The 19,728-nt window shown below is 50.3% G+C and overlaps 1 protein-coding gene across 1 annotated transcript in view; it reads right to left on the bottom strand.

Moving 5' to 3' along the window:
• LOC120032164 (ELKS/Rab6-interacting/CAST family member 1-like) overlaps nt 1–19,364 on the bottom strand; it is a 44,283-nt gene extending 24,919 nt beyond the window's left edge. The window contains exon 1 of the mRNA XM_038978132.1: nt 19,206–19,364. The gene's annotated coding sequence lies outside the window, so the exon portion shown is untranslated. The remainder of the gene's footprint in view (nt 1–19,205) is intronic.
• Between the last annotated feature and the right edge of the window lie 364 nt (nt 19,365–19,728).

The raw sequence follows: 19,728 nt of genomic DNA, 5'->3' as shown, positions 1-19,728 counted from the left end.
ATTGTGGAGGTTGGGTGATTGTGGAGGTTGGGTGATTGTTGAGGTTGGGTGATTGTTGAGGTTGGGTGATTGTTGAGGTTGGGTGATTGTTGAGGTTGGGTGATTGTGGAGGTTGGGTGATTGTGGAGGTTGGGTGATTGTGGAGGTTGGGTGATTGTGGAGGTTGGGTGATTGTTGAGGTTGGGTGATTGTGGAGGTTGGGTGATTGTTGAGGTTGGGTGATTGTGGAGGTTGGGTGATTGTTGAGGTTGGGTGATTGTTGAGGTTGGGTGATTGTTGAGGTTGGGTGATTGTGGAGGTTGGGTGATTGTTGAGGTTGGGTGATTGTGGAGGTTGGGTGATTGTGGAGGTTGGGTGATTGTGGAGGTTGGGTGATTGTGGAGGTTGGGTGATTGTGGAGGTTGGGTGATTGTTGAGGTTGGGTGATTGTTGAGGTTGGGTGATTGTTGAGGTTGGGTGATTGTTGAGGTTGGGTGATTGTGGAGGTTGGGTGATTGTGGAGGTTGGGTGATTGTGGAGGTTGGGTGATTGTGGAGGTTGGGTGATTGTTGAGGTTGGGTGATTGTTGAGGCAGCAGCAGGGAACAGAGCTGGGGAACTGACAAATATAGAGGAGGTAATAAACAGGTGATGAGTGAGTCCAGGTGAGTCCAATATCGCTGATGCGCGTGACGAGGGAAGGCAGGTGTGCATAATAGATGGCAGGAGTGCGTGATGCAGGGCAGCCTGGCGCCCTCAAGCGCCGGGGGGGGGGGGGGGGGGGGGCAGACGTGACAGTTACACTTTGGATGGTGCATCAATACACCCAGTCAATACAAAGATACAGGTGTCCTTCCTAACTCTGTTGGTGGAGAGGAAGGAAAACACGCAGGGATTTTATTATGAGGCTAATGGTGATTTTAAACAGTTACAGTTTAATGGCTATGATAGGAGATAACTGGGGATGGATCTACATTGTAGTTACTCCACAATACTAACATAAATGATAGAGTGAAAAGAAGGAAAATTTGGCAAATAAATACAACACATCACTGAGAACCACACCATATTTTCAAGCATGGTGGTGGCAGCATCATGTTATGAGTATGCTTCTCATCATTAAAGGTTGGGGAGTTTTTCAGGATAAAAAATTAATGGAATAGAGCTAAGCAGAAGAAAAATCTTAGAGGAAAAACTGGTTCAGTCTGCTTTCCACCAGACACTGGGAGACAAAGTCACCTTTCAGCAGGAAAATAACCTAAAACACACTGCTCACCAAGACGACATTGAATGTTCCTGAGTGGCCTAGTTAAAGTTTTGACTTCGCCCTTTCCTGCAGTCAATGACCAACAGCATCCTCTTTGGTCTCATGGGTGGAATGTTATTAATATGTTTCATCATTTCATCATTAATAAAGATGTTGTTTTTATACAATGAAAATCTGGTGTTTCTATGTCAAACGGTTTTGTTATATTTCAGTCTTCTGTGATGTATATAAAGTGTAATATTGGGAAGCAAACTCAAAATGTAATACATTTCAACAGTATATCTGACATGGTACAGGTGTCTTCTTTTTGTTAAACCCATAACCATGTGTGTGAGGTGTACATTTTTGTTTCAAAGTAGTTTTGTCTAAGACGACCAAGAATCCCTCTGTGTGACCCTGATTTAGCCCACTGCAGATACAAGTTCAATCGGCTTGAAAATCTATGGCAAGACTAGAAAATGGCTGTCTTGAATACTTATTGACTCAAGACATTTCAGCTTTTTATTTGTAATTAATTTTTGCACATTTCTAAAAACACAATTCCACTTTGACATGGTGGGTATTGTGTGTAAGTCAGTGACAAATAATACATTTTAAACTCAGGTTGTAATACAACAAACTGTGGAAAAAATCAATACTCCTCCTGGTCTGTCAGACAGTGTATTTATAGAAATCAACTCACGCCTTCAAATCCACCTCTAGCTACCTGTTAGCTCTGATCTCAGAACTATCCAGCTCTCTCTTTCTGTCTCCCCCCTCTCTCTCTCTGTCCCCCCCTCTCTGTCTCCCCCCTCTCTCTCTCTGTCCCCCCTCTCTCTCTATCCCCCCTATCTCTCGCTGTCCCGCCCTCTCTGTCTCCCCCCTCTCTCTCTCTGTCCCCCCCTCTCTGTCTGTCCCCCCTCTCTCTCTATCCCCCCTCTCTCTCGCTGTCCCCCCCTCTCTGTCCCCCCCTCTCTCTCTGTCCCCCCCTCTCTCTCGCTGCCCCCCCCCCCCTCTGTCTGTCCCCCCTCTCTGTCTGTCCCCCTCTCTCTCTGTCCCCCCTCTCTCTCTGCCCCCCCCCTCTCTGTCTGTCCCCCCTCTCTCTGTCTGTCCCCCCTCTCTGTCTGTCCCCCCTATCTCTCTCTGTCCCCCTATCTCTCTCTCTTTCTGTCTCTCTCTCTCTTTCCCTCCCTTCCTCACTCTCTCTCTCAAGTCAGATCTTGAGATCCTCTACCTGCCACCACTGATCTCAGACCAGTCACTGAGACCAGCTCACTTTAACTCCTCCATTAGCTGCAGAGGGAAATATCCTTTAATTGTGTAAGACAGACCTGACCTAGTGACTGACTGAGAGGACATATTCAAAGCAACAACATTACACACTAACTACAGATATGGCATGTGTAAGTCAACACAATTTGTTCCACACATAAATAAAGTGAAATGTTAAAGTCTCTAGGGAGAGAGAGGGGAAGGGAGAGAGAGGGGAAGGGAGAGGGAGAGGGGAAGGGAGAGAGAGGGGAAGGGAGAGAAAGGGAGAGATAGGGGAAGGGAGAGGGGGAGGGAGAGGGGAAGGGAGAGAAAGGGAGAGGGGAAGGGAGAGGGGAAGGGAGAGGGGAAGGGAAAGGGAGAGAGAGGGCAAGGGAAAGGGAGAGAGAGGGCAAGGGAAAGGGAGAGGGGAAGGGAAAGGGAGAGGGAGAGGGGAAGGGAGAGAAAGGGAGAGTTTTGGTTTCTTGTCTATTTCATTTGCTTTGGCAATGTAAACATTAGTTTCCCATGCTGATAAAGCCATTTGAATTGAAAGAGAGAGACAATGAAGAGGCAGGAAGTCATGTGTTGATGAAGCTCCTGGTGCAGGAAAGGTGTATATCACTCCCTGTCGCCTCGACAACCACATAGACTACCTAGCAGATAGGGACAGATGTTCACTCTCTGTTTCTCTCTTCACCTGCTCCATTTGTCCATCTGCACCCCTACTTTGTGTTTCTTTCTCCTCTTTCCCTCCAACATAGAGATAGAGATGGGGGGGGGGGTTCTCCTCATTCCCTCCTACATAGAGATAGAGAGGGGGGGGGGGGGTTCTCCTCTTTCCCTCCTACATAGAGATAGAGAGAGAGGGGTTCTCCTCTTTCCCTCCTACATAGAGATAGAGAGAGGGGGGTTCTCCTCTTTCCCTCCTACATAGAGATAGAGAGAGGGGGGGGTCTCCTCTTTCCCTCCTACATAGAGATAGAGAGGGGGGGGGTTCTCCTCTTTCCCTCCTACATAGAGATAGAGAGAGAGGGGGGTTCTCCTCTTTCCCTCCATAGAGATAGAGAGGGGGGGGGGGGGGTTCTCCTCATTCCCTCCTACATAGAGATAGAGAGGGGGGGGGGGGTTCTCCTCTTTCCCTCCTACATAGAGATAGAGAGGGGGGGGGTCTCCTCTTTCCCTCCTACATAGAGATAGAGAGGGGGGAGGGTCTCCACTTTCCCTCCTACATAGAGATAGAGAGGGGGGGGGGGTTCTCCTCTTTCCCTCCTACATAGAGATAGAGAGGGGGGGTTCTCCTCTTTCCCTCCTACATAGAGATAGAGGGGGGGGGGGGGGGGGTTCTCCTCATTCCCTCCTACATAGAGATAGAGAGAGGGGGGGGTCTCCTCTTTCCCTCCTACATAGAGATAGAGAGGGGGGGGGTTCTCCTCTTTCCCTCCTACATAGAGATAGAGAGAGAGGGGGGTTCTCCTCTTTCCCTCCATAGAGATAGAGAGGGGGGGGGGGGTTCTCCTCATTCCCTCCTACATAGAGATAGAGAGGGGGGGGGGGGTTCTCCTCTTTCCCTCCTACATAGAGATAGAGAGGGGGGGGGTCTCCTCTTTCCCTCCTACATAGAGATAGAGAGGGGGGAGGGTCTCCACTTTCCCTCCTACATAGAGATAGAGAGGGGGGGGGGGTTCTCCTCTTTCCCTCCTACATAGAGATAGAGAGGGGGGGTTCTCCTCTTTCCCTCCTACATAGAGATAGAGGGGGGGGGGGGGGGGTTCTCCTCATTCCCTCCTACATAGAGATAGAGAGGGGGGGGGGGTTCTCCTCTTTCCCTCCTACATAGAGATAGAGGGGGGGGGTCTCCTCTTTCCCTCCTACATAGAGATAGAGAGGGGGGGGTTCTCCTCTTTCCCTCCTACATAGAGATAGAGAGAGGGGGGGTTCTCCTCTTTCCCTCCTACATAGAGATAGAGAGGGGGGGGGGGTTCTCCTCTTTCCCTCCTACATAGAGATAGAGAGAGGGGGGCGTCTCCTCTTTCCCTCCTACATAGAGATAGAGAGGGGGGGGGGGGGGGGTTCTCCTCTTTCCCTCCTACATAGAGATAGAGAGAGAGGGGGGTTCTCCTCTTTCCCTCCATAGAGATAGAGAGGGGGGGGGTTCTCCTCATTCCCTCCTACATAGAGATAGAGAGGGGGGGGGTTCTCCTCTTTCCCTCCTACATAGAGATAGAGAGGGGGGGGTCTCCTCTTTCCCTCCTACATAGAGATAGAGAGGGGGGGTCTCCTCTTTCCCTCCTACATAGAGATAGAGAGGGGGGGGTTCTCCTCTTTCCCTCCTACATAGAGATAGAGAGGGGGGGGGGGTTCTCCTCTTTCCCTCCTACATAGAGATAGAGAGGGGGGGGGGTTCTCCTCATTCCCTCCTACATAGAGATAGAGAGGGGGGGGGGGGTTCTCCTCTTTCCCTCCTACATAGAGATAGAGGGGGGGGTCTCCTCTTTCCCTCCTACATAGAGATAGAGAGGGGGGGGTTCTCCTCTTTCCCTCCTACATAGAGATAGAGAGAGGGGGGGTTCTCCTCTTTCCCTCCTACATAGAGATAGAGAGGGGGGGGGGTTCTCCTCTTTCCCTCCTACATAGAGATAGAGAGGGGGGGGGTTCTCCTCTTTCCCTCCTACATAGAGATAGAGAGGGGGGGGGGGGGGTTCTCCTCTTTCCCTCCTACATAGAGATAGAGAGGGGGGGGGGGTTCTCCTCTTTCCCTCCTACATAGAGATAGAGAGGGGGGGGGGTTCTCCTCTTTCCCTCCTACATAGAGATAGAGAGAGGGGTTCTCCTCTTTCCCTCCTACATAGAGATAGAGAGAGGGGGGTTCTCCTCTTTCCCTCCTACATAGAGATAGAGAGAGGGGGGGGTCTCCTCTTTCCCTCCTACATAGAGATAGAGAGGGGGGGGGGTTCTCCTCTTTCCCTCCTACATAGCGATAGAGAGAGAGGGGGGTTCTCCTCTTTCCCTCCATAGAGATAGAGAGGGGGGGGGGGGGGTTCTCCTCATTCCCTCCTACATAGAGATAGAGAGGGGGGGGGGGGTTCTCCTCTTTCCCTCCTACATAGAGATAGAGAGGGGGGGGGTCTCCTCTTTCCCTCCTACATAGAGATAGAGAGGGGGGAGGGTCTCCACTTTCCCTCCTACATAGAGATAGAGAGGGGGGGGGGGTTCTCCTCTTTCCCTCCTACATAGAGATAGAGAGGGGGGGTTCTCCTCTTTCCCTCCTACATAGAGATAGAGGGGGGGGGGGGGGGGTTCTCCTCATTCCCTCCTACATAGAGATAGAGAGGGGGGGGGGGTTCTCCTCTTTCCCTCCTACATAGAGATAGAGGGGGGGGGTCTCCTCTTTCCCTCCTACATAGAGATAGAGAGGGGGGGGTTCTCCTCTTTCCCTCCTACATAGAGATAGAGAGAGGGGGGGTTCTCCTCTTTCCCTCCTACATAGAGATAGAGAGGGGGGGGGGGTTCTCCTCTTTCCCTCCTACATAGAGATAGAGAGAGGGGGGCGTCTCCTCTTTCCCTCCTACATAGAGATAGAGAGGGGGGGGGGGGTTCTCCTCTTTCCCTCCTACATAGAGATAGAGAGAGAGGGGGGTTCTCCTCTTTCCCTCCATAGAGATAGAGAGGGGGGGGGTTCTCCTCATTCCCTCCTACATAGAGATAGAGAGGGGGGGGGTTCTCCTCTTTCCCTCCTACATAGAGATAGAGAGGGGGGGGTCTCCTCTTTCCCTCCTACATAGAGATAGAGAGGGGGGGGTCTCCTCTTTCCCTCCTACATAGAGATAGAGAGGGGGGGGTTCTCCTCTTTCCCTCCTACATAGAGATAGAGAGGGGGGGGGTTTCTCCTCTTTCCCTCCTACATAGAGATAGAGAGGGGGGGGGGTTCTCCTCATTCCCTCCTACATAGAGATAGAGAGGGGGGGGGGGGTTCTCCTCTTTCCCTCCTACATAGAGATAGAGGGGGGGGTCTCCTCTTTCCCTCCTACATAGAGATAGAGAGGGGGGGGTTCTCCTCTTTCCCTCCTACATAGAGATAGAGAGAGGGGGGGTTCTCCTCTTTCCCTCCTACATAGAGATAGAGAGGGGGGGGGGGGTTCTCCTCTTTCCCTCCTACATAGAGATAGAGAGGGGGGGGGTTCTCCTCTTTCCCTCCTACATAGAGATAGAGAGGGGGGGGGGGGGGGGTTCTCCTCTTTCCCTCCTACATAGAGATAGAGAGGGGGGGGGGGTTCTCCTCTTTCCCTCCTACATAGAGATAGAGAGGGGTGGGGGGGGGGTTCTCCTCTTTCCCTCCTACATAGAGATAGAGAGGGGGGGGGTTCTCCTCTTTCCCTCCTACATAGAGATAGAGAGGGGGGGGTTCTCCTCTTTCCCTCCTACATAGAGATAGAGAGGGGGGGGGTTCTCCTCATTCCCTCCTACATAGAGATAGAGAGGGGGGGGGTTCTCCTCTTTCCCTCCTACATAGAGATAGAGAGGGGGGGGGGGTTCTCCTCTTTCCCTTCTACATAGAGATTGAGAGGGGGGGGTTCTCCTCTTTCCCTCCTACATAGAGATAGAGAGGGGGGGTGTTTCTCCTCTTTCCCTCCTACATAGAGATAGAGAGGGGGGGTGGTTCTCCTCTTTACCTCCTACATAGAGATAGAGAGGGGGGGGTTCTCCTCTTTCCCTCCTACATAGAGATAGAGAGGGGGGGGGGTGGTTCTCCTCTTTCCCTCCTACATAGAGATAGAGAGAGGGGGGGGTGGTTCTCCTCTTTCCCTCCTACATAGAGATAGAGAGGGGGGGGGTTCTCCTCTTTCCCTCCTACATAGAGATAGAGAGGGGAGGGGGGGGGGGGTTCTCCTCTTTCCCTCCTACATAGAGATAGAGAGGGGGGGGGGAGTTCTCCTCTTTCCCTCCTACATAGAGATAGAGAGGGGAGGGGGGGGTTCTCCTCTTTCCCTCCTACATAGAGATAGAGAGGGGGGGGGGGGTTCTCCTCTTTCCCTCCTACATAGAGATAGAGAGGGGGGGGGGTTCTCCTCTTTCCCTCCTACATAGAGATAGAGAGGGGGGGGGGGTTCTCCTCTTTCCCTCCTACATAGAGATAGAGAGGGGGGGGTTCTCCTCTTTCCCTCCTACATAGAGATAGAGAGGGGGGGGTTCTCCTCTTTCCCTCCTACATAGAGATAGAGAGGGGGGGGGTTCTCCTCTTTCCCTCCTACATAGAGATAGAGAGGGGGGGGTTCTCCTCTTTCCCTCCTACATAGAGATAGAGAGGGGGGGGGGGGTTCTCCTCATTCCCTCCTACATAGAGATAGAGAGGGGGGGGGGGTTCTCCTCTTTCCCTCCTACATAGAGATAGAGAGAGAGGGGGGTTCTCCTCTTTCCCTCCATAGAGATAGAGAGGGGGGGGGTTCTCCTCATTCCCTCCTACATAGAGATAGAGAGGGGGGGGGTTCTCCTCTTTCCCTCCTACATAGAGATAGAGAGGGGGGGGGGTTCTCCTCTTTCCCTCCTACATAGAGATAGAGAGGGGGGGGGTCTCCTCTTTCCCTCCTACATAGAGATAGAGAGGGGGGGGTTCTCCTCTTTCCCTCCTACATAGAGATAGAGAGGGGGGGGGGGGTTCTCCTCATTCCCTCCTACATAGAGATAGAGAGGGGGGGGGGGGTTCTCCTCTTTCCCTCCTACATAGAGATAGAGAGAGAGGGGTTCTCCTCTTTCCCTCCTACATAGAGATAGAGAGAGGGGGGTTCTCCTCTTTCCCTCCTACATAGAGATAGAGAGAGGGGGGGTCTCCTCTTTCCCTCCTACATAGAGATAGAGAGGGGGGGTTCTCCTCTTTCCCTCCTACATAGAGATAGAGAGAGAGGGGGGTTCTCCTCTTTCCCTCCATAGAGATAGAGAGGGGGGGGGTTTCTCCTCATTCCCTCCTACATAGAGATAGAGAGGGGGGGGGGGGGGGGTTCTCCTCTTTCCCTCCTACATAGAGATAGAGAGGGGGGGGGGTCTCCTCTTTCCCTCCTACATAGAGATAGAGAGGGGGGGGTCTCCTCTTTCCCTCCTACATAGAGATAGAGAGGGGGGGGGGTCTCCTCTTTCCCTCCTACATAGAGATAGAGAGGGGGTGGGTTCTCCTCTTTCCCTCCTACATAGAGATAGAGAGGGGGGGGTTCTCCTTTTTCCCTCCTACATAGAGATAGAGAGGGGGGGGGTTCTCCTCATTCCCTCCTACATAGAGATAGAGAGGGGGGGGGTTCTCCTCTTTCCCTCCTACATAGAGATAGAGGGGGGGGGGTCTCCTCTTTCCCTCCTACATAGAGATAGAGAGGGGGGGGGTTCTCCTCTTTCCCTCCTACATAGAGATAGAGAGACGGGGGTTCTCCTCTTTCCCTCCTACATATAGATAGAGAGGGGGGGAGGGGGGTTCTCCTCTTTCCCTCCTACATAGAGATAGAGGGGGGGGGGGGGTTCTCCTCTTTCCCTCCTACATAGAGATAGAGAGGGGGGGGGGGTTCTCCTCTTTCCCTCCTACATAGAGATAGAGAGGGGGGGGGTTCTCCTCTTTCCCTCCTACATAGAGATAGAGAGGGGGGGGGGGTTCTCCTCTTTCCCTCCTACATAGAGATAGAGAGGGGGGGGAAGGTTCTCCTCTTTCCCTCCTACATAGAGATAGAGAGGGGGGGGGGTTCTCCTCATTCCCTCCTACATAGAGATAGAGAGGGGGGGGTTCTCCTCTTTCCCTCCTACATAGAGATAGAGAGGGGGGGGGGTTCTCCTCTTTCCCTCCTACATAGAGATAGAGAGGGGGGGGGTTCTCCTCTTTCCCTCCTACATAGAGATAGAGAGAGGGGGGGTTCTCCTCATTCCCTCCTACATAGAGATAGAGAGGGGGGGGGGGGTTCTCCTCTTTCCCTCCTACATAGAGATAGAGAGGGGGGGGGGTTCTCCTCTTTCCCTTCTACATAGAGATAGAGAGGGGGGGTTCTCCTCTTTCCCTCCTACATAGAGATAGAGAGGGGGGGTGGTTCTCCTCTTTCCCTCCTACATAGAGATAGAGAGGGGGGGTGGTTCTCCTCTTTCCCTCCTACATAGAGATAGAGGGAGGGGGGGGTTCTCCTCTTTCCCTCCTACATAGAGATAGAGAGGGGGGGTGGTTCTCCTCTTTCCCTCCTACATAGAGATAGAGAGAGGGGGGGGTGGTTCTCCTCTTTCCCTCCTACATAGAGATAGAGAGGGGGGGGTTCTCCTCTTTCCCTCCTACATAGAGATAGAGAGGGGAGGGGGGGGGGGGTTCTCCTCTTTCCCTCCTACATAGAGATAGAGAGGGGGGGGGTCTCCTCTTTCCCTCCTACATAGAGATAGAGAGGGGGGGGGTTCTCCTCTTTCCCTCCTACATAGAGATAGAGAGGGGGGGGGTTTTCTCCTCTTTCCCTCCTACATAGAGATAGAGAGGGGGTGGGTTCTCCTCTTTCCTTCCTACATAGAGATAGAGAGAGGGGGGGTTCTCCTCTTTCCCTCCTACATAGAGATAGAGAGGGGGGGGGGGTTCTCCTCTTTCCCTCCTACATAGAGATAGAGAGGGGGGGGGGGGTCTCCTCTTTCCCTCCTACATAGAGATAGAGAGGGGAGGGGGGGGGGGGTTCTCCTCTTTCCCTCCTACATAGAGATAGAGAGGGGGGGGGTTCTCCTCTTTCCCTCCTACATAGAGATAGAGAGGGGGGGTTCTCCTCTTTCCCTCCTACATAGAGATAGAGAGAGGGGGGGTCTCCTATTTCCCTCCTACATAGAGATAGAGAGGGGGGGGGGGTTCTCCTCTTTCCCTCCTACATAGAGATAGAGAGGGGTGGGGGGGGGGGGTTCTCCTCTTTCCCTCCTACATAGAGATAGAGAGGGGGGGGTTCTCTGTACGCAGGAAAGGAGGAGACAGCATTCCAAATGGTGTTCCATATGTTCTGTTTGTGCAGCATTGACATGCTATAGTACTGTGCATGCTATCCTTAGCATCATAACCTGAACAGCTATAGTACTGTACATGCTATCCTTAGCATCATAACCTGAACAGCTATAGTACTGTACATACTATCCTTAGCATCATAACAGGTACATGCTATCCATAGCATCACAACAGGAACAGCTATAGTACTGTACATGCTATCCGTAGCATCACAACAGGAACAGCTACAGTACTGTACATGCTATCCTTAGCATCATAACAGGAACAGCTACAGTACTGTACATGCTATCCTTAGCATCATAACAGGTACATGCTATCCGTAGCATCATAACAGGAACAGCTACAGTACTGTACATGCTATCCTTAGCATCATAACAGGTACATGCTATCCGTAGCATCATAACAGGAACAGCTATAGTACTGTGCATGCTATCCTTAGCATCATAACAGGTACATGCTATCCGTAGCATCATAACAGGAACAGCTACAGTACTGTACATGCTATCCTTAGCATCATAACAGGTACATGCTATCCGTAGCATCATAACAGGAACAGCTACAGTACTGTACATGCTATCCTTAGCATCATAACAGGAACAGCTATAGTACTGTACATGCTATCCTTAGCATCATAACATGTACATGCTATCCGTAGCATCACAACAGGAACAGCTATAGTACTGTGCATGCTATCCGTAGCATCATAACAGGAACAGCTATAGTACTGTACATGCTATCCTTAGCATCATAACAGGAACATGCTATCCGTAGCATCACAACAGGAACAGCTATAGTACTGTACATGCTATCCGTAGCATCACAACAGGAACAGCTATAGTACTGTACATGCTATCCGTAGCATCACAACAGGAACAGCTATAGTACTGTACATGCTATCCTTAGCATCATAACAGGAACAGCTATAGTACTGTACATGCTATCCTTAGCATCATAACAGGAACAGCTATAGTACTGTGCATGCTATCCGTAGCATCACAACAGGAACAGCTATAGTACTGTACATGCTATCCTTAGCATCATAACAGGAACAGCTATAGTACTGTACATGCTATCCTTAGCATCATAACAGGAACAGCTATAGTACTGTACATGCTATCCTTAGCATCATAACAGGAACAGCTATAGTACTGTACATGCTATCCTTAGCATCATAACCTGAACAGCTATAGTACTGTGCATGCTATCCTTAGCATCATAACAGGAACAGCTATAGTACTGTACATGCTATCCTTAGCATCATAACAGGTACATGCTATCCGTAGCATCACAACAGGAACAGCTATAGTACTGTGCATGCTATCCGTAGCATCATAACAGGAACAGCTACAGTACTGTACATGCTATCCTTAGCATCATAACAGGAACAGCTATAGTACTGTACATACTATCCTTAGCATCATAACAGGAACAGCTATAGTACTGTACTTGCTATCCTTAGCATCATAACAGGTACATGCTATCCTTAGCATCATATAATAGCCCGGTTAATATCCCTTTGTTAGGTGTGAGAAAGGGGTGTGAAAGGGATAGTTTATTCTGTCATAACTGGCATAACCCTGACATCAATGTGTAATAGCACAATCAGCAAAATATATGCAAGTGGCAGGTAGCCTAGTGGTTAGAGTGCTGCGCCAGTAACCGAAAGGTCGCTAGTTCGAATCCCTGCGCAGACGAGGTGAAGAATCTGTTGACGTGTCCTTGAGCAAGGCACTTAACACTAATTTCTCCAGGGAAGCCATTGATAATGGGTGGCTGTAACCCCACTCTCAGGGGTAGCTGGGAAATGCAAAACAAAACACTCTCCAACTCACACGTGTGTATAATTTGCACATGTGGGGGCCTGTACACACCTGGTATAAACCTACATTTTCACTGCAGCCATCCAACACATAAGTAAACTTGCCAAACTCATTGTTGCAAAAGAGAAGAAATTAATATGGGGTGGGAAAGAAATGAAAGTAAGAGCTTGGCTTTCTTCAGCCCAGCAGGAATCTAATACTTTTGCCCAGATTGAGCTAACTCCACAAAAATTAAACAATCTCAAAATCTCAATTTGTGTTAAATGAAATACATTCTGAAGTGCTAACCCCAACTTTTTGGGTTCTAGGGGAAACATAGTGTTATTACTGTGTACAAGGCCTACAATACAGCATTATCCTTCCTCTGCGGTACAGCATTAGCATTCTGCTACAATACAGCATTATCCATTGTCTACAGTACAGCATTATCATTCCTCTACAATACATCATTACCATTCATCTACGGTACAACATTATCCTTCCTCTACAATACAACATTATCCTTCCTCTACAATACAACATTATCCTTCCTCTACAATACAACATTATCCTTCTTGTACAATACAGCATTATCCATTGTCTACAATACAGCATTATCCTTCCTCTACACTACAGCATTACCATTCTGCTACAATACAGCATTATCCATCGTCTACAGTACAGCATTATCATTCCTCTACAATACATCATTATCATTCATCTACGGTACAACATTATCCCTCCTCTACAATACAACATTATCCTTCCTCTACAATACAACATTATCCTTCCTCTACAATATAACATTATCATTCGTCTACAATACAACATTATCCTTCTTGTACAATACAGCATTGTCCTTCATATGCAGTACAGCATTATCCTTCCTATACAATACAACATTATCCTTCCTCTACAATATAGCATTATCATTCGTCTACAATACAGCATTATCCTTCTTGTACAATACAGCATTGTCCTTCATATGCAGTACAGCATTATCCTTCCTATACAAACATAAATATAATTTATCTCACTCTCATTCAGCATTATCCTTATCCATTAGACTCTTTATCTCAGAAAGCCACTAGCAAGTTGATACATGATAACACACACACACACACACACACACACACACACACACACACACACACACACACACACACACACACACACACACACACACACACACACACACACACACACACACACACACACACACACACACACACACACACCACAAGCGCTTATTTTGAGTAAACTTGAAGGTACAGAAGTGAGAGATGACAGGTCTTGACTTGCACATATTGGACTCAACAAACAACTCAGGCAGTAATTTGTACATGGGGCCTCTCTCTCTCTCTGTCACTTTTACTCTCCTCCTGGGTTAAAGAGAGGGAGTTAGACAGGCTTTGATCTTCTCCGTGATGTACAGTTATAAAGTCAGGCTCCAACCAGGTGTCCACCAGGTACTGGGATAGGGGTCAGAGGGGAGGTGAAACCAGGTGTCCACCGGGTACTGGGATAGGGGTCAGAGGGGAGGTGAAACCAGGTGTCCACCAGGTACTGGGATAGGGGTCAGAGGGGAGGTGAAACCAGGTGTCCATCAGGTACTGGGATAGGGGTCAGAGGGGAGGTGAAACCAGGTGTCCACCAGGTACTGGGATAGGGGTAAGAGGGGAGGTGAAACCAGGTGTCCACCAGGTACTGGGATAGGGGTCAGAGGGGAGGTGAAACCAGGTGTCCACCAGGTACTGGGATAGGGGTCAGAGGGGAGGTGAAACCAGGTGTCCACCAGGTACTGGGATAGGGGTCAGAGGGGAGGTGAAACCAGGTGTCCACCGGGTACTGGGATAGGGGTCAGAGGGGAGGTGAAACCAGGTGTCCACCAGGTACTGGGATAGGGATCAGAGGGGAGGTGAAACCAGGTGTCCACCAGGTACTGGGATAGGGGTCAGAGGGGAGGTGAAACCAGGTGTCCACCAGGTACTGGGATAGGGGTCAGAGGGGAGGTGAAACCAGGTGTCCACCAGGTACTGGGATAGGGATCAGAGGGGAGGTGAAACCAGGTGTCCACCAGGTACTGGGATAGGGGTCAGAGGGGAGGTGAAACCAGGTGTCCACCAGGTACTGGGATAGGGGTCAGAGGGGAGGTGAAACCAGGTGTCCACCAGGTACTGGGATAGGGATCAGAGGGGAGGTGAAACCAGGTGTCCACCAGGTACTGGGATAGGGGTCAGAGGGGAGGTGAAACCAGGTGTCCACCAGGTACTGGGATAGGGGTCAGAGGGGAGGTGAAACCAGGTGTCCACCAGGTACTGGGATAGGGGTCAGAGGGGAGGTGAAACCAGGTGTCCACCAGGTACTGGGATAGGGGTCAGAGGGGAGGTGAAACCAGGTGTCCACCAGGTACTGGGATAGGGGTCAGAGGGGAGGTGAAACCAGGTGTCCACCAGGTACTGGGATAGGGGTCAGAGGGGAGGTGAAACCAGGTGTCCACCAGGTACTGGGATAGGGGTCAGAGGGGAGGTGAAACCAGGTGTCCACCAGGTACTGGGATAGGGGTCAGAGGGGAGGTGAAACCAGGTGTCCACCAGGTACTGGGATAGGGATCAGAGGGGAGGTGAAACCAGGTGTCCACCAGGTACTGGGATAGGGGTCAGAGGGGAGGTGAAACCAGGTGTCCACCAGGTACTGGGATAGGGATCAGAGGGGAGGTGAAACCAGGTGTCCACCAGGTACTGGGATAGGGGTCAGAGGGGAGGTGAAACCAGGTGTCCACCAGGTACTGGGATAGGGGTCAGAGGGGAGGTGAAACCAGGTGTCCACCAGGTACTGGGATAGGGATCAGAGGGGAGGTGAAACCAGGTGTCCACCAGGTACTGGGATAGGGGTCAGAGGGGAGGTGAAAACTATTAATCAACAGCTAGAGGGGGTTGTCGTGACTAGTTCACTAAATTTCCATTAAACAAAAAATGTACAGTATGTTATCTATAGTATGTCAATAGTATGCCAATGTCATCCTCTTTCATTCTACACCATTCAAATCATTTTATTTAACTTTTATTTAACTAGGCAAGTCAGTTAAGAACAAATTCTTATTTACAATGATGGCCTACCCCGACCAAACCCTCCCCTAACCTGGACGACGCTGACATAAGGCCTTACAGTGGAGCAGCCTGGCATAAGGCCTTACAGTGGAGCAGCCTGGCATAAGGCCTTACAGTGGAGCAGCCTGGCATAAGGCCTTACAGTGGAGCAGCCTGGCATAAGGCCTTACAGTGGAGCAGCCTGGCATAAGGCCTTACAGTGGAGCAGCCTGGCATAAGGCCTTACAGTGGAGCAGCCTGGCATAAGGCCTTACAGTGGAGCAGCCTGGCATAAGGCCTTACAGTGGAGCAGCCTGACATAATGCCTTACAGTGGAGCAGCCTGGCATAAGGCCTTATAGTGGAGCAGCCTGGCATAAGGCCTTACAGTGGAGCAGCCTGGCATAAGGCCTTACAGTGGAGCAGCCTGGCATAAGGCCTTACAGTGGTTCAGCCTGGCAAAAGGCCTTACAGTGGAGCAGCCTGGCATAAGGCCTTACAGTGGAGCAGCCTGGCATAAGGGCCTTACAGTGGAGCAGCCTGGCATAAGGCCTTACAGTGGTTCAGCCTGGCATAAGGCCTTACAGTGGAGCAGCCTGGCATAAGGGCCTTACAGTGGAGCAGCCTGGCATAAGGGCCTTACAGTGGAGCAGCCTGGCATAAGGCCTTACAGTGGAGCAGCCTGGCATAAGGGCCTTACAGTGGAGCAGCCTGGCATAAGGCCTTACAGTGGTTCAGCCTGGCATAAGGCCTTACAGTGGAGCAGCCTGGCATAAGGGCCTTACAGTGGAGCAGCCTGGCATAAGGGCCTTACAGTGGAGCAGCCTGGCATAAGGCCTTACAGTGGAGCAGCCTGGCATAAGGCCTTACAGTGGAGCAGCCTGGCATAAGGCCTTACAGTGGAGCAGCCTGGCATAAGGCCTTACAGTGGAGCAGCCTGGCATAAGGGCCTTACAGTGGAGCATCCTGACATAATGCCTTACAGTGGAGCAGCCTGGCATAAGGCCTTACAGTGGAGCAGCCTGGCATAAGGCCTTACAGTGGAGCAGCCTGGCATAAGGGCCTTACAGTGGAGCAGCCTGGCATAAGGCCTTACAGTGGAGCAGCCTGGCATAAGGCCTTACAGTGGTTCAGCCTGGCATAAGGCCTTACAGTGGAGCAGCCTGGCATAAGGGCCTTACAGTGGAGCATCCTGACATAATGCCTTACAGTGGAGCAGCCTGGCATAAGGCCTTACAGTTGTGCAGCCTGGCATAAGGCCTTACAGTGGAGCAGCCTGGCATAAGGCCTTACAGTGGAGCAGCCTGGCATAAGGGCCTTACAGTGGAGCAGCCTGGCATAAGGGCCTTACAGTGGAGCAGCCTGGCATAAGGCCTTACAGTGGAGCAGCCTGGCATAAGGCCTTACAGTGGAGCAGCCTGGCATAAGGCCTTACAGTGGAGCAGCCTGGCATAAGGCCTTACAGTGGAGCAGCCTGGCATAAGGGCCTTACAGTGGAGCATCCTGACATAATGCCTTACAGTGGAGCAGCCTGGCATAAGGCCTTACAGTTGTGCAGCCTGGCATAAGGCCTTACAGTGGAGCAGCCTGGCATAAGGCCTTACAGTGGAGCAGCCTGGCATAAGGCCTTACAGTGGAGCAGCCTGGCATAAGGCCTTACAGTGGAGCAGCCTGGCATAAGGGCCTTACAGTGGAGCAGCCTGGCATAAGGCCTTACAGTGGAGCAGCCTGGCATAAGGCCTTACAGTGGTTCAGCCTGGCATAAGGCCTTACAGTGGAGCAGCCTGGCATAAGGGCCTTACAGTGGAGCAGCCTGGCATAAGGGCCTTACAGTGGAGCAGCCTGGCATAAGGGCCTTACAGTGGAGCAGCCTGGCATAAGGCCTTACAGTGGAGCAGCCTGGCATAAGGCCTTACAGTGGAGCAGCCTGGCATAAGGCCTTACAGTGGAGCAGCCTGGCATAAGGCCTTACAGTGGAGCAGCCTGGCATAAGGCCTTATAGTGGAGCAGCCTGACATAAGGGCCTTACAGTGGAGCAGCCTGACATAAGGGCCTTACAGTGGAGCAGCCTGACATAAGGGCCTTACAGTGGAGCAGCCTGACATAAGGCCTTACAGTGGAGCAGCCTGACATAAGGCCTTGAATATGGACTGGGGTAGGGTGACATGTTATTAGGGTCTTATCTCCTCTATAGCAGGTGGGCTCTGACACTGAGACAGACTGTTGGCCCCCTCACAGTGGAGGTAGTACTGAACAACATAGCATTCATTCACTCACTCCTTAATTATCTCTCATACACACAGGCAGACTGATAGGCAGACAGACAGACATAATCAATTATCAGTCAACTGACTAATCAATTATGAGTCAAAAGGCCAGGACACACAGCATTGTGTAATGTATGACATGTACAACATTAAACAGACCTCAGGAAGAGGAGCTGCAGCACGAGCTAATAAACTAAACTAAACTAAAAAAAAAAAAGTGTATGAACTTAAGGTAACTTCTCCGGTAATTAGCGACATCATGAAAAATACAGACGGTGCCTACTGCCGTTACAAACTAGGCCCACTGTAGCCTGATGAAAAATACTACCGTTCAAAGAATAGTAACTGATAAAAAATACAATGTTATTATTCTGTCAAACTAATCTATTTAGGGAGCCGCATTATTACTGAGTAGTTATTAGGCTATTTGAGGTAAACCTAGGTTACGTGCAGTGACGCGTGAATAACAAGGGGTCGATGACAACGTTAGCCCCAGCCATGAAGCAACCTGTTGCCCGCTCTGTCTGGAGGATACGAGTAGCCTAGTGGATACCGGGAATAGCCTACAAATACCGACTCAATCCGTATCGTCTCCTCTCACATTTACGTCCAAGTCAATCACGGGTGCTTTGGAATAGGCTACAGTCTATTACACAGGGCGTTTACAAACACTTCAGAAGTTCTCGTGTTTAGTCCAGATTGGGTATTCTGGAAGTGAACCGCGCCAGGGTTATTCGACTCCAGTGTTTATGGGAGGAGTTGGGGAAATGGCATTTCAACGGGCGGCAACATTACACTTTGGAGGTAATTCCCTATAAAGAAGTCATTCCCGTAGGAAAACGTGTCGTAGATAAAATAATGAGTCTATCTAATCGGAGGTGTCGTAAAACGTTCTATAGCTTTTGTGTTTGCAACAATAACGTCTGGCTACAATGTTGCCGAATAGGCCTGGCGATAAATGTTTTATCCACACAGCGTAGCAACAATGTAACAATTTGCAACTTGCTGGAATAGGTTGTTGGCTACTCTGTAGAGCGGGTGTCGACTTGCTGTGTTGGCCACGCTGCCAGTTGACAGCTCTTTCGTAAGACTGACAAGTCAAAGACTTAAACCTTTAGAGCAAGACAGTCAAATGAACCCTCAACGGCAGTCTAGAAGAACCCTCTCACTACACCGACAAAAACGCAATGCACTGATTCATAACCGCTTTAGTCGGCTATAAGACTGCCTATTCCTCTGAGGGAACACAGGAATACATTGAATGGTAGAATATATTGCATACCTACATTGTGTAAAACCCCAGTGAAACGAGACGCCTCTTTTCCTCAACCGCTAAATATATTTTCCCTCCTATCTCGCGCTACAGAAGAGCCCAACAACTCGAGACGACAACTAAGTAAAGCTGCGTATAATTATAGTTAATTACAACAGACATGCTGTCAAAACTACCATATAACACCACACACACTCAACACATGTACATGGCTTCTCTTTCCTGAGAGACACACACTCACGGCAATTAGACTGTCCACTTCTCAGCCCAGTCAGAAGTGGGCTTCAATCTAGAAATTCACTTTTAAAATGTCACCTACCTTCTTCTCATAAATCCGGTTAGTCCAGTTATGTCAATTATCCGTATCCGGCGTCAGATAGAACCGTTATCCGTTGAGGAACCGTTACAACCGATAGAAAATGCCTCTTTTCGGAGCAGTTGATTTTTTTCTCCTCTATTGCCAGCACTACCAGTAGATCCCCGAGCCAGGGCGCTTCAGTGACGTAAGGATCGGGATGCGCGTTCACGAGAATGGCCTCCCTCCACTCCACCGCCGTACGTGCACGAGTCTTTCAACATCACACACAGGCGGGAGAGCGCTATGCTTGAGGTCACTAGAGAAATGAACGGGCGTTCCTCTGTAGCAGAGAGACTTTCACAATAGAACACACTCTATTCTAGACCCTTACTCATGCAGCTCTTTGATTCGTTGCCAGGTATTTCAAACAGGAGAGGGCGCACTTTGGTAAACACTTCCTAACCTAATCACAGATCCTGATAACAGTGTGTTGTCAAAGCCTCTGAAGCTCCGACACTGTTTGGAAACTACAACAAGTGTGTTA

This window comes from Salvelinus namaycush, chromosome 38 (assembly GCF_016432855.1).
Source record: "Salvelinus namaycush isolate Seneca chromosome 38, SaNama_1.0, whole genome shotgun sequence".
Taxonomy (NCBI): domain Eukaryota; kingdom Metazoa; phylum Chordata; class Actinopteri; order Salmoniformes; family Salmonidae; genus Salvelinus; species Salvelinus namaycush.
This window is presented reverse-complemented; position numbering and strand designations above follow the sequence as displayed.